Here is a 15,729-nt window from a genome sequence, read left to right as displayed (position 1 = left end):
GGGTATCTGCCAGAGAAACGGGTGCAATCCAGAAAGCATTTGCTTCCCCCTTATATGTTTTTCTTGGTGTGTTTGGAGCGAGTGCCAAAAAGCTTCAAGTAACCGCCTCTTTATCTCCGGTGATGGCGTTCTCCCGTTCTCTCCCAGCACCCACCTATGAAGGGTTCTGGAAACAAGCGTCATAGTTCATTGTTGCCAGACGCTGTTGGATGGCTGCCTTTCTCTTATCTAGGGGTCTAGGTGGCCTTTCCCCAGAGTTCTTTGGAGAGCAGACAGACTTAGAAGTTTGGGCGGATGAAGCAAGGAAAAGAGGCTCACTTATCCAGTCCTCACAAGGATGAAACTTTGTTTTGGAAAATTCGGCTCGCCTTTTTCCTGTCACCCAAAAGGTTAATTTAGGGACCTTTTTCCACAGAAACGGACTCGGGTCCCCAAACTCGTGTGAAATGGCACTTTTGAGACTAATAATTAAAGTAACAACCTGTGGAAAGGATAGATCTGATTCCAGAAGCCCTGCGGCTGGGCGCCAAATTTAACTTCCTATCCCCGAGGTTTTAGTTCGCCTCAGGGCCTCTCTGTGATAGGTGGGTGCAGGGAGGGCGGGAACAACGTCAGTTCCTGCCTCCTGCTGGGCTTCGGGCTCTATGAAAGGCGCGGGCGTCGCGGGCGCCCCTCACAGTTGCTCAGCCTCTCGCACACCTCTGACGTATAGTCGGAGGTGAGCGAAGAGTCGAAGGAGGGAAAGGAGGAGCAGCAATCAGACTCCTCGAGCGACAGAAAGAGGCAGGTGATAAGTGGGACTTAGGTGGGCACGTGAAGTGGAACAATCTCGATCATTCTGGTTGAGAGGACTTAAAATCGGGGCCGCCATATACCTTTGAACTCTGATCAGCCATGAACCTGGCGTATGAGATTTAGGCTAAATACGTTTTGCCTATTTAAACTTTAACAAAGGCTCTCTGAAGAAAAGACTTGTTCTTGTAAGGCAAGAATGGAGAATGGGGAGGTAGAGGGGTGGCCTGAGGAGATGGAGGCCTGAGGCGGAGATCCCTGTGGGGGCGTGAGGAGATAGAGGGCTGGGGGTGGATGGTCCGGGCTGGGGGTGGATGGTGGGTGGAAGAGTCAAGGCCTGAGCGGTGGAAAGACCGGCTGCCCCCACTGGAGCAGGATGTGGGGCGTGGGACTGGTGAAGGTTACCCGTGTGACGGCGGGTGTGTGTCGAGGCCTGATCTGTGGAAAATTGGCAGGCAGTAAAAGGTGGGAGTATGGGGTGGAAGCCTGAGGTGTAGAAGGCCATTTGACGTGAGGCGCCAGCAGGGGCCTCACAGGGATTTGGAAGCGTGGGGGGGGGGGGGGCGGAGAGGGAAGGTGGTGGTGAAGATTATATGAAGGCATAGGTGGGGCGTGGGGTGTTGAGGCCTGATCTGTGGAGGCCTGAGAGGAGTGGAAGTGTGAGGGGAGAATGGAGGGGGCTGAGGTGTGGGAGGGTGGAGGGTGGTAGGAGGCCTGATCGGTGGGGCTGTGAGGAGAGAAGTGGAGGCTTGAGGAAGGATGGAGGTCAGGTGTGGGTGTGGGGGACTGTTGGGGCCTGATCAGTGGAAAACAAGCTGGTGGCGGGAGTGGAAGTGTAGAGACCTGAGGAGGAGTGGAGGTTGGATAGAGACGCCTGAAAGGAGGTGGGCGGCGTGAGGAGGGAGTTGAGATTGGGTGGTGTAGAAACCTGATGGAAGACCGGCTGGTGGTGTGAGGCTGGAATGGAGGTGTGGAGACCTGAGGAGGATTGGAAGTTGGATAGGCATTGGCGGGAAGAGGACTGATTGGTGGAAGACTGGTTGGGCAGGAGTAGGGGATAGAGGCCTGATTGGTGGAAGACCAACTAACCATCACAGGTGGCTAGGGAAGAAGTGGAAGCATGGGGAGCACTGGAGACCTGATTGGTGGAAGGCTGGTTGGGCAGTAGTAGGGGAGGTGGAGGCCTGATTGGTGGAAGACCGGTTGGGCGGGAGTAGGGGAGGTGGCAGCATGATTGGTTGAAGACCGGTTGGGCGGGAGTAGGGGGTGGAGGTCTGATTGGTGGAAGACCGTCTAGGGTGTGAAGGGAGAAGTGGAGACATGGGGAAGGTTGAGGTCAGGTGGGGGTGTAGGGGGACAGTCGAGGTCTGATCAGTGGAAGACAGGCTGGCGGCGTGAGGAGGGAGTAGGGAGCCTTATTGGTGGAAGACTGGTTGGGGGCTGGAATCAGGAGTGGGTGGGGGGATGGGGTGGTCGTTGAGACCTGAGTGGTGGAAACCGGCTGGTTTGGGAGGTGGTAGAGTGCTGGGCAGAGGACCGTGTGGGGTTTAGCGTGTGCTAAAGACTTAAGATATGGAGAAAATTTAGTTGGGAGCTAATAAATGAACGATTCTCCTCTTTGCATAACTTGCATAGCACACAGAAGTTGAGGTGACTTAACATAAGGGGCCGCCATGTGCTCTGGGCTTTCTGACTTGCAAAGAACTTTGGTGGAGCAAGGTGGGGTGGATGATGTGCATGGTCTCTGGCTTTCTCCATCCAGAAAAAGTCTGCTGCAGAATAAATTTAAATACTTCTCATTTCACAGAGCAGAATTTAGGCTTTACATTGGAGTGAACAAGGTGCTCAAAGATAAATGCAAAATGTAGACATGTCTAATTGGCTTTTGGGTTCTGGTTTTCTTATTAAAGTATATCTTTGTCTTGACTACAGAGGTGGAAATGTCCAAAGGAGGAAAGGCTCGCGGATCGCAGATCCAGGATGAGGACTGGTGAGACTGGAAAAGTTCTGTTTTCTCTTAGTGTAGACCTGCTCTGTTGGTGAAACAACTTTCTCAGGAAGTACATATGTTTATTTCATTAAGAGTCTGCAATGGTATATAGCTTGGTTAGTCATAAAATGAGAATTGTAAAGAGGGATCTTAAAATCATGGGAGTCTGGCCTCCGACCCAATGCATGAATCCTCTACATAACATCTCTTTTAGTGGCCAGGACCTCACAACCCTATAAAGCAATGCAATGCATTGCTGGCATGGGCAATTTCTCGAAAGTTCTGCATTCTGTTGAACTTAAAACGTTTCTTTATGTAACTTCCACCCCATTGTTGACAGTGCTGCCCTCTAGAGGGACACAGATGAAGTATTTTTCTTCATGATAGCACAAAGTATTATCCCATAACTGTCTTATCTGTTCCAATTCTTCTCTTTCCTGGAATACTGCCCTGTTTCCCTCCTTTACGGACAAGCATGTAACTTTTTAATATGGGAGGAGGTGTAAACCATAGAACAGAATAGAGAGTTTGGAAGTTGACTCAAATACACATAAAAATTTAGTTTATCATAAAAATTTTCAAATCAGTGAGGAAAAGATGGATTAGGTAGCACATAATTTGAGGATAGTTGATTGACCATTTGGAAAAAGTAAGAGTTGAATTTTTACTTCATCATTCCTTGCACCAAAATAAATTACACTGGTATCAAATATTTAAACATTAAAAAAATGAAACCATTAAAAATACTAGAAGAAAACGTAGGTGGATTTTGTTTCCAATAATTTTGAAGTAGGAAAGGTTTGGCATCAAACCCAAAAGCATAAAAATGACAAACTGAAAAAAATTTGCAGTACCTGTGATTAAGAGCTAATTTCCTTAATCTACAAAGCGCTTTTACAAATCAGTTTTAAAAAAAAGATGAACAAACTAATAGAAAATGGGGCAAAGGACATTAAATGGTATCAAAAGGTAGTTCTCAGAAAAAATGCAAATGGCCCATACACATTAAAATGCACTCAACTTTTAATTATATTCTTATAATTAAAAAAATGAAAAATTCTTTCCAATGAGATACCATTTGACAAAGATAAAAAAAATTTGATAATCCCCAATGTTATCAAATCTGTAGAAAACAGGCAATCTCATACAGTTTTGATGGGAGTATAAATTGATGCAAACTTTTGGAAGGGCATTCTGGCAGTATCAAAATTTTAAATGCCCTTGGCCTTTGGCACAGCAATTCCACTGCTATAACCTTTTCTATCACTTTTTAAATCAATTTTATTTAATTTCTTTATACACATGCATATAATTTTGCATAAGTGCATAAATGTGGTTATATCATACATGCCCTTTTTTTGTAGTTCAGTGTTATTTTCTCTTGATTCCTTTCTTTCCCCTTCTCCCTCCTCCCTGTAACCCATGCTAAATATTTGTGTCCATCCTTAGTGTTTTCCATGTTCATATAATCATATATAGACGTATAGGCTTTTTTGGTCTATGTTCAGTTCTGTGAAAGGAGGCTTTATGATTTAATTTTATACAGATTCACACCAGTATGCAGAGAAATATGTACAAGGACATTGTAATATCAAAAAACTGGAAGGAATTTAAATGTCCTAAGGGACTAGTTGAATAAATTATAGTTTCTCCAAAAGATGTGGTAAAAGCTATGTATGTTGATAATGGAAAGACTACTAAGATATATAAATGAAAAATTAAGCTGCAGACCAATCCATATAGCATAATAGTGTTTGTAAAGAAAAAAAGTATGTGCACTTGACTTATGCTGGGACATGCTTATGCTTAAGAACTTCTAGAAAAATAAATAAGTTACATTGTTCATCTCTGGGGGAGTGGAACTGCTGGAGGAACAGGGACAAATGTTCCTCTTCCTCACTCCTCTTTTCATTGTTTTTTATCAGTTACAAAAATATCTGGTTAGCATTATTTCCTGATAGTTGTTAAAACTGGGAGGGAAGGCATTAGCAAAGGAATGCAGCAAACTACATTGGAAAACAAACATCTTAACAAGTACTAAAAGAAATGCTGGTGGTATATGGGACAAAATACACCTAATGTAAACTTTGGACTCTATAGTTAATAGTAACTATTTTAATATTTTTTCATCAGTTGTAACAAAGGTTATCACACTAATGCAAAGTGTCAACAATAGGTATGGGAAGGTTGTATTTTTTACTTGACTTTTCTGTAAGTCTACAACTTCTCTAATTAAAAAAATAATTTAAAAGTAATGCTAATTTAAAAGTTATCTACCTATTAAATTAACAAATTTATAATATTGAATCCAATTACTATAATGCTGCTGACATAAAAAATTGATACAACCCTTTGGAAACGATAAAACAAATGTACCAAGAGCAATAAATTGGTCATACTTTTGATTGCGTAAGTTGACATTGGGGAATCAAGCCTAAGAAAATCCAATTTATGAAAATAATAATGCATAAAGATGCTTGTTGCAGCATTCAATTTAAAAATTAGTGAGTGTGTATGTGTGTATTGTGTGTTCAAAAAGGCAAAAAGTAAAATTGCAGCTCTCTCCATGACCCTCAGTCACTGCCCCAAAATAGAGGGTGCCTGGAGCAGATGATTGGCATTAGTTATCCTTAGAGATAAATTGGCACCTTGGTTTATTAGTCAGTCTGTTGTGAATTTGGTTAACAGGAGTCACTCCTGGATTTGATGAAGTGATAAACCTGAGTTTCTGAAGCTACAAATGCAAAGACCAAATCCTGGACTTCTGGTTGGAGTTAGCCCTTGAGGCCAGTCAACCACCTGCCAGTCTTTACACCCACTCTGGCTGCAAGCTGAGACTATTACTTCCCATAATCTGGGCCTTTTATTTTTATTAATGCAGATGAGATTGTTAGTGTCTTTTTTAAACAGCCATGTCATACTTTGGGCTAACTCTGGACCTTAAACCTTCACATAGATGGGCATATATATGTAATTAAAGTTTTAAATGGAGAAAATTATTATTTAGTAAATGAGATCTGGTAGGAAAAACCTTTCAAAATTTGAGGTTCTTTGAGTATGTGTGGGGTGTGGTGGAAAATAATAAAAGGGGTCCTTGGCATCATTTTTTCTAGAGTCATTAAAACATTTGTTCATTTAGCAAATATTGAATACTTGCTTTGTCTTGAACAATGTGAAACGGATACACTTCCAAATCCTTGCTTATCTTCCTGTCTTGGGCAGGGGATATGAACATGTAAACAAGAAATTACAGTATAGTTTGATAAGTGCTGTAATGGGGGAGAAATGTGTAATCCTCTAGGAGTACATAGGAGGGACAGTCATTACATTAACTTTGTTTACTTTTCACAATAGCCCTATGAGATAAATGGTTCTTGTATAACTGAGGCCCAAGAACTTGTTATTACAGAAATCTAGGTAAGAAGTGAAGGTTGTTTAGAGTAGGATGGTAGTAGTAGAGTTGGAGAGATCTGGATGAATATGGGATATATCATAGTTTGTCAATTCTGAGGTACTTTTTCACACTTTCACATTTCTGAAGTCGGGATGTATCTTATGTTTGATGGCATGTAGTTTAATTGGTAGTGTTTTTTCTTTCTTTCTTGGAGGTACGTGTAATGATGTCTTAAATTAGACAAAATATGTTATAGAAGTAGAACCAACAGGCCTTGCTATAGATTGGATGTGGAAGATGAGGGAAAGAGAAATAGAAATCCAGGATGACTCCTAAGTTTTGGTAAGCGTTACTGAGATGGGGAAGACTGGGATAGGAACAGGATTGAGGGATGAAATCAGGAACTCTGTGTTGGTTGTGTTACATCTTAAATATTTATTAAATATCCAGGATGTCAAGTAGAGAGTTGGCATTCAGTGGAGAATTCAAGACTAGAAATGTAAAATTGGGGGTTATGGGCTCTAGGGATAGAATGAACAATCCAGGAGACAGAAGAAAATGATGCAGCACAGAGTGGAAAACTAAAGGAAGAAAATCCTTGAAAAGGCTGGAGGACATGAGATCCAGAGTATCAGGGAGGGGTAGGCCTTAGAAGTGGTAGATACCGCATCAGCTGTTAACAAGAGAGAAGACAGCTAGTTGCAGGTCGGTTGTTGGTAGATTTGTGGGCGGGTGGATGAGCTAGTTCCTGTCTGATTGCTTCTGTTTTCCTGGTGACGAATGAGACAAGGCCATTAACTGAGTGAAGGGTGATGGGGAAGAAGGGGCTTTGGCAGTTTGAAGAGAGAAGTACTCTGAAATCCATAATGCAAGCGGTAGGGATTGGTTTGTGTTGATCAATCAGAGCCTTATTAGTACTCTCTGCCCGTTGACTAGTCTTTTATAGCCCAAGAGTCTTTGATGATATATGCAGTAATGCCATATTTTAAAAATTACCCTATTATACTCAGTTTAAAATAATCTGATCAGAAAAGCAAATGTGTCACCCAGTGGGCTGGCTATTATTTCAAACTTCTTGACAGTGCCAGATTTACTTAATTAGCATTCTATTGACATTTTCAGTTCCCGATTTCAAGCAAAAGAAGGCTCCAGGAACACAAAACTAGTGATTCTGAAAGTGTGGTCCTCCAGCTTCCTGCATCAGAATTACCTGGGGGTGCTTGTTAAAAATGCAGTTTCTGATTTCCCTTGTTCAAGAATCTGCATTTGAAACAAGTATATTAGGTGATTCTGATCCCTGTTAAAGTCTAAGAACTGCTGCTTTCCCTTCCCCTGGAAAACCTCAACCCAGCTCCTGGATAACTCCTACTAGTCCTTGAGACTCGGGTGTCACTTCTCGGAAGCTTTTCAAAACTGGATTAGATGTATTGGAATAGCTAGAAGTAAATACCTGAAACTACCAAACTCCAACCCAGCAGTCTGGACTCCTGAAGACAATTATATAATAATGTAGATTACAAGGGGTGACAGTGTGATTGTGAAGACCTTGTGGATCACACCCCCTTTATCTAGTGTATGGATGAGTGGAGGAATGGGGATAAAAACTAAAGGACAAATGGGGTGGGATGGGGGGATGATTTGGGTGTTTTTTTTTTCACTTTTATTTTTTATTCTTGTTCTGGTTCTTTCTGATGTAAGGAAAATGTTCAGAGATAGATTGTGGTGATGAACGCATAACTATGTTATCATACTGTGGACAGTGGATTGTATACCATGGATGATTGTATGGTATGTGAATGTATTTCAATAAAACTGAATTTAATTAAAAAAAAAAAAACTGGATTAGATGCCCCTTCTATTTGTGTCATCTTTTGTTTCCCTCCATCCACCCAAGGCCTTAACATACTGTATCGTAATTGTCAATTTACTTTTCTGTCTTTGCCCCTAGACTCTGAGATCCTTGAAAGTCTTGGTTCTTTTTGTAGTCCCAGTACCTAGCATATAGTAGGTGCTCATGTTGAATCAATGAATGAATGATCCATAGATGTACTCATCATATTCGATTATAACATATTTGTTGATTTTAAAAAAATATCTACAGGAATATGGGTCTGTGATAAATCTATTCAAACTATACAGAGGCATATAAAGTAAAAAGTGAAAGTCCACCCTCACATACGACCTTCCGATTCTTCTGAGGTAATAATCATTAAAAATTTGGCATTGTTCTTTCTAGAACTTTTTCTATAGTCATATAAAAGCGTACACAATCTTTATGGTTTATGGCCTCAATACAATTGAATCTTTAAAGTTTTTGAAGGGTTTGATGTTCTTCAAAGCCTTCTGAGTGGTTTCTTAGTCTTTCCATGATAGAGTTCTGGTTAAGCGAGCTGGCTCAGCCTAGGTGCATAGATTTTCTAATACCAGTAATTTGAGGCTTGAAGCACTTTCTAGGGACTTGTACTCCTGATGGTGAATTTTACTAATCTGCTTCCTTTTTGATGATATATTCCTTAATGCTTTCCTTGGACCACTTCTCCGCTCAGTTACTGTCCAACCTGGAATTTGTTATTTTGCCTTTAAAGCTTAGAGTGGGGCTGTCTATGATGTGGCTTTTTGGGTCATCTTTTAGATCCCTTGTTCTCTTTGCCTCACCTCTCAGAAAATATGTGTGTATGTGTGTGTGTGTATGTGTGTGTAACAAAAGTATGTAAGAAGATAGACAAGGTATGGATCACTTTTTAGTTTTTAGTTTATAGTGCTATTTACTGATAATCAATTTTAAAGTGACCAGGGTCATGCATTGAGCCATACCTGGAAAACTCCTTGCAGCAAGAGTTTTCTTTTCTGGTTAAAAAAAAATAAGAGAAAAGAAAACGTGAAACCTACTACCGAATAAGTCCAGTGTACAGTGATTGATAAATGAATAGGAAATTTAATCAAGGGGGTGAGTCAGCATGTATCTTGAAAGACTAAAAGGTATACAGTCAGTCCAGTATCAACCTCCAGGCCAAATTAAAAGTCCTAAAGAAGTGGTTAAGGCTAAACTTTTACATGTGAAACGCATAGCTATTGTGTCCACCTTCCTTAGAACTTTTAGTATCATCTGAGCTATATACCACAATAACTAATGATAAGATTACTTATGACTAGGTCCTGGAATGTAGCCAGTCTCCCAGCATCGAAGTGATGCTCATTGCAGCATGACTCCTCTGGGCTGGATTTTGGATCTCTGTAAGAAATGGCTAACAATGGATATCCAGTCACCTTCTCTCTGATTTGCTGAATGATCCTGAGCAGGAATATGCTTTGCTTCACCGCAGGTAGTATTGCACAGCTGTCTGGTAAGCTATAACAGACAAAAACAGCCTGCCATGGGGGCAGTGAAGAATGAGGCCTCAGACAAATTATGAGGCAGAGAAGCCAGAGGCCCACCATCATGGCTTACATAGGTAGCAGTTGCAGCTTTGAAATCACCCTTTGCTTTCCATGAAATGGACTTCAGTATTTGTCCATTTATCTAGACAGCAATCCCACTAAATAGGCCCTTTACAAGCAGTAAAGGCCTAAAAGCTATTCTCCTTGCCTAACCGTACCTTTTGATTTTAACTGAAGTCTCTTCATCCTAAGCCCTTTCCCTGGTGGCCCCTTCCTTTCACTTTCATGTCTTTAAATAGAAGTAAATCACCTGGCAGAAAACAGACTCCTCACGGATAACTAGTAATGCTCAACTAACATTCTTCCTGTCTTTGATTCAGCAGGAAAAGACTGGGCAGCTTTTTGCTTTTAGGTTTTCTTCACCTCCTCTATCGTGCTCCTAATTTCATAAGCTCCTACATCCCTTAAAACCTTTTTGCATTTCAGAAACTCTTAATTGGTTGGTCTCTTCATTTATTTGAGATTTTTCGCATTTGATTGCCTATGATGTTAGTAAGCCTCCTTTTAAAAAAATGTCTACTTATTTTTGCAGTTACATTTTTACTGTTGACTCAAGCGGTGATGAAGAATTTGAGACCAGTAAGTAGAGTCTATGCAAAGCAGTAATTTACATTTTAAAATAATTTAACTTTGTCTTTGTGGAGATGACTGAACTGTGATTTGGGACATTAAGCATAAGCTGTTCCTAGATTCGACTACACTAGGGCTCTCTCTAGGCTAGTGAAAGGAGGTTTATTTCCCTACCCTTAGGAGCAGAGGAAGTTCTCTGTGCTTTTTCAATTGACTTTCCTTACTTTTTGGTTCTGGGTCTCCTTGCTTTTATTTCCTTGTTAAAGACATGGGTAACCAGATTTTTATCATACTTCAGATGCTTTCTAATGCCTTCTTTCTTTCTTTGATTTAGTTGTGGCCAGAAAGAGAGTGGAAAAGATGAGACAAGTTGGGTGAGTAGGAGAATTTTTTGAAACTTATTTTTAAAAGAATGAGTCTCAAATGGCTAAGTTAATTGGCAAACGCTTAAGCATCGATTTATATAGCAATGGATCCAGAAAATAATGTAAGTTCTTAGTCCTGCATTCAGGGAATTTTCAGCCTAATTTGGGAGGCAGAAATATATAGGAAATAACAATTGAGTACTAAATTATGTGGTAGTGATTAATTGTAGTTCCAGAGAATTCCAGAGAATGCACAGTGGTCAGCAAAGGTATATCCTTGCTGGGGTAAGGAATGATTCTAAAATCTTTTTGGATGGGTGGGATTGGGGAGAGAGGGCATTCATGGTGGAGAATAAAAGGTAAGTGAAGACCAGAAGCTACATGAACATATGAGCAGAAGTGAAGTTACTGGCCTGGCTAGACAGGAGGGAAAGGCTGCAATTTGAAATAACTGGCAAGGGTACACTAATGGAAGGTTTGGGGTTGGTTTGTTGTCATCGTTATTTAATGCTGCCATTAGTAGGAGGGAGGTGCAATGTTAGTTTTGTAGATGGATCTGAGGGAAGGTTGACCTAGATGAGTTTTGTTAATGCAATTTTATTGAGATATACTCACACACCATACAATCCATCCAAAGTATACAATCAATGGCTCACAGTATCATCACATAGTTATGCAGTCATCACCACATAAGTCAGGGTTGCTTCTCCCTCCTGAGTTCCCAAAGTTCTTGGAACCCATCTCTACTAAAGCCTTCATCACAATGTGTTGTAATGATATATTTCTGACTCTGTCTTCCAGGGTTAGGGTTAGGATCTATGAGCTCTCAAGGTCCCAAGCCTTTTGTGGGGAGGACTCAAACTCATCTTTTAATCTCTTGCAGAGTCTAGCCAGGTGCTTGGCACACAGTAGATGTTTAATTGTTTGTTTGTTTGTTTGTTTTTTAATAAATGAACGAGTGACAGTCAATATACATAAGTCTTTGACTAGAGCAACCAGCAGTATGGGTCCTAGACTAAGGTGGAAAGATTGGGTGAAGGTACTGCCTAGGATACCAGCCACTCCTCTCAAAGCAAGAGAATGAGCTGTGCCATACTCTCCTTATACTGCAGATGCCTCAGTTGCCCACAAAATCCAGCCTCTAGTAGCATATTCCTGTAACCTCATTATAACCCTCAGTGCCTATCACAGAATCCTACCCTTCTTACTCAGCTGTCAGCTCTGTGATTTACCTAGATAGTATCTCTCAGAATGACTAGAGTAGTGGTATGTGAAGTCTTCAGACAGGTTTCATTTATAGATGTTGGTCTCTGGGCTTGGCTATGGGGACTCTTGGGTTTACCCTTTGGCCAGTTGCTTGATGGCACCAATTTTCAGTGTATTAGCAATGTATTGTCTTTTTCAGCTGCTACAGGACGAAAGAGGCGTGCACCTTCAAAGGAGAAACCTAGCTCAGTAAAAACTGAAAATTGCAAGTCTGGGTATGTACTGCTCACATTCCTGTAACAGGAATTGATGGCAAAATTGTCACATGTTAAGCAACCCACTAGAGCACTTGGGAGGGGGATCTTCAAGGGCATGAAGGAGTCTCGTGGTTTGGGGGTGGGGTAGGGGTAAGGGCTCCCTTCCTCTCTTTGCCCACAGTATATAAACAGCAGAGCCAGTTACAGGCACTCTGCAAAGTGCACTGCAGTTGCCTGGTCTGAGGGGAGCCCTTCTTCCCCCACTGTATCTCTGGCCTCTGAAATTTCCTTTGTCCTTAAATGCAGATTAAAGAATGATGTGTAGCCAAATAAAACATTTTTTTTCAGACTGGATACAGCCTACTGGCCACCAGTTTACACTAAACCAAGGCAAATGCAATGGAAAAGGTGAGAAGGCAGCACTAACAGGTTTTTGTGATCCACTGGAATTTGGAGGGATTATTTTCCAGGTTTCTATATCCTTTTGGAGTAACCCATTTATTCTTACTATTGTGTATATCCTTGTGAATTCTTAAGGCTTAAACCATAGCATGAAATGGATTTCTTGTAGTTCCTTTATTTATATTAAGTTCTATATAGCCAGTGCTGAAAACCACAACAGATCATTTAGACCAAAGATATGTTAATACTTAAAGCAAAAAAAAAAAAAAAAAATGATGCATGTTTTAGTGCGGGTTCCAGGAATGTCTCACTTTTTCCCTTAAAAACATGACGTAGTAAGCATTCTTTGTTTGTTTTATCTTGCATCCTTACAAATATCTGAATTATCTCACAAAAGAAGGAATGTACGTAAAGGTTTGTATGTTTACTTTTTACCTGGATTTGGGGATAATAAAGGCAGTGATGGGTCAGGCAGGCATGAGGGCAACAGAGCAGTTTGGACCTGAGTGGAAAGACTCAGGTCTCTGTTTCTACACTTCTCACCGGGTGAAGATAGCAGTTTTATATGTTCTCTCTTAGATAGATCTCCTTTCAGCAAGGTTTCTTCTCTGGGATCCTAGATGCATATTTAAGCTGCTTTGCCTATAAGAATGTGTGTCTTGGATAGCTCCCAGGTTGCTTTGCTGCAGAGTGTGAGAAAAGGGACAAGCTGTCCCTTTGTGTCATTACCAGTCTGCGTCATCGAAAGGAGGCTAGCCTCTTGCCTTGGCACTTCCTGTGTCACTCTATAAGCTTCCTGTTGTGCTTAGCATTGTTCCTGCGTAGGCTGCTTGTTGGTCATGATATCTGACGTACCCAATTTGGGGTCTTGTTGGTTCCTCTGAAGTGGAGCTCTTTAGCCTTCAGAGACACAGGCATTGAGGTGAAGGTGGGCTAAGCCACAAGGCTTGGTTTCCATGAGCATGCACACAAACACACACATACACAGGGATCATATTCTCTGCTGAAGTCTGCAGATAGTTCAGGTTTTCATCTACCACCTTTTCTTTTCTCTTTTTTTAAATTAAATTCAGTTTTATTGAAATATATTCACATACCATACAATCATCCATGGGTACAATCCACTGTTCACAGTACCGTCTTGTAGTTATGCATTTATCACCCCAATCTATTTTTGGACATTTTCCTTGCATCAGAAAGAATCAGAATAAGAATAAAAAATAACAGTAAAACAGAACACCCAAATCATCCTCCCCCATCCCACCCTATTTTTCGTTTAGTTTTTGTCCCCATTCTTCTACTCATCCATCCATTCACTAGATAAAGGGAGTATTATCCACAAGGCTTTCACAAACACACTGTCACCCCTTGTAATCTACATTGTTATACAAACTACTGAGTTGGAGTTTGATAGTTTCAGGTATGTACTTCTAGCTATTCCAATACATTAAAACCTAAAAAAATATTATCTGTATAGTGCATAAGAATGCCCACCAGAGTGAACTCTCGACTCCATTTGAAATCTCTCAGCCAGTGAAACTTTATTTCATTTCATTTTGCATCCCCCTTTTGGTCAAGAAGATATCCTCCATCCCATGATGCTGGGTCTACATTCCTCCCCGGGAGTCATATTCCACGTTGCCAGGGAGATTTACTCCCCTGGGTGTCATATCCACGTAGGGGGGAGGGCAGTGATTTCACCTGCCAAGTTGGCTTAGCTAGAGAGAGAGGGCCACATCTGAGCAACAAAGAGGTACTCACGGGGAGACTCTTAGGCACAATTATATGCACGTTTAGCCTCTCCTTTGCAGTAACGAGCTTCATAAGGGCAAGTCCCATGATAGAGGGCTCGGCACATCAAACCACCAGTCCTCAATGTTTGTACCACCTTTTCTGATGCAAATTTGTTTTCAAAATGAAATAATTTGAGGCAGAAATGTTTGAGTCATCTGTCTCAGGTTTTGGGAGAAAGACCCTTTCTTTAGCTTCTTTTGCCTTGCTGGGTACTATCCCCTCTCCCTACTCCACCCTCCTCATGTAGGGTTTATTTGGTGAGTTAAAGGCTAATGAGTATTCTGGCAAAATCCCAGTCTCAGGAGTTGTGTTAATTCAGAAACTCAGCCCCCTGTGTTTGTTTCTGCTTTATCTTTCCAGCTCTGTGGGCTCATCTCTCTGGACTCTTGGATTTTTCCAGACAAGATAAAAATGCTTCACTTTCAATAAGTACTTATTCAAAGCTTGAGAACTTGATGTGCTCAGCACTCTTCTTTGTGCCATTTGAATTAGGCCTTGAATGATGGGGCAACAGCTGTGGTCTGATGGGGCCAAGAGATTTGGGTCAAAAGTTTCATCCTCTCTATGAACTCTGGGCAAGTCACTTAACATCTGAGCTCCAGTTTTCTCATCTCCAAAGTGGAGATGATAAGAGTTCTGATAGCTTCTTTGAAGGGTTGTTAAGGATTAGATATGATAAGGCAAAAGGAATTCTTTTCAAATGAAAAGGCACTTATAATTATGCCTGGGAGTCTCCTCCTGAGTGCCTCTTTGTTGCTCAGATGTAGCCCTCTCTCTCTAACTAAGCCACCTTGGCGGGTGATCTTGCTGCTCTCCCCCCTATGTGGGACCTGACTCCCAGGGGTGTAAATCTCCCTGGCAACGTGGAATATGACTCCCGGGGAGGAATCTAGACCCGGCATCGGCATCGTGGGATGGAGAACATCTTCTTGACCAAAAGGGGGATGTGAAAGGAAATGATATAAGCTTCAGTGGCTGAGAGATTCCAAAAGGAGCCGAGGGGTCACTCTGGTGGGCACTCTTATGCACAATATAGACAACGCTTTTTAGGTTCTAATGAATGGAATAGCTAGCAGTAAATACCTGAAACTATCAAACTACAACCCAGAACCCTTGAATCTTGAAGACGATTGTATAAAAATGTAGCTTATGAGGGGTGACAATGTGATTGGGAAAGCCATATGGACCACACTCCCCTATGTCTAGTTTATGGATGGATGAGTAGAAAAATGGAGGCAAAAAAAAAAAAAAGGCACCCAGTGTTCTTTTTTACTTTAATTGTTCTTTTTCACTTTAATTTTTATTCTTATTATTTTTGTGTGTGTGGTAATGAAAATGTTCAAAAATTAATTTTGATGATGAATGCACAACTATACAATGGTACTGTGAACAACTGAATGTACGCTTTGTGTGACTGCATGGTATATGAATATATCTCAATAAAATTGAATTAAAAAAAATGACAAGGCACTAATAATATCGTTGTTCTTATTTGAGATGTGGTCATTCTAGGCCATGGGA

General features: G+C 41.1%; 1 long non-coding RNA gene across 1 annotated transcript; it reads left to right on the top strand.

Annotated features, from left to right (window-relative positions):
- The first annotated feature begins 10,518 nt into the window (after positions 1–10,518).
- On the top strand, positions 10,519–13,265 carry LOC119524309. The gene is made up of 3 exons (XR_005214776.1): positions 10,519–10,558; positions 11,955–12,030; positions 12,361–13,265. It is a non-coding gene; the product is annotated as an uncharacterized LOC119524309 (long non-coding RNA).
- The last annotated feature ends 2,464 nt before the right edge of the window (positions 13,266–15,729 follow it).

This window comes from Choloepus didactylus, chromosome Y (genome assembly GCF_015220235.1).
Source record: "Choloepus didactylus isolate mChoDid1 chromosome Y, mChoDid1.pri, whole genome shotgun sequence".
Lineage (NCBI taxonomy): Eukaryota > Metazoa > Chordata > Mammalia > Pilosa > Megalonychidae > Choloepus > Choloepus didactylus.
Note: the sequence above shows the minus strand (reverse complement) of the source record. Positions and strands in the feature narration are given on the sequence as shown.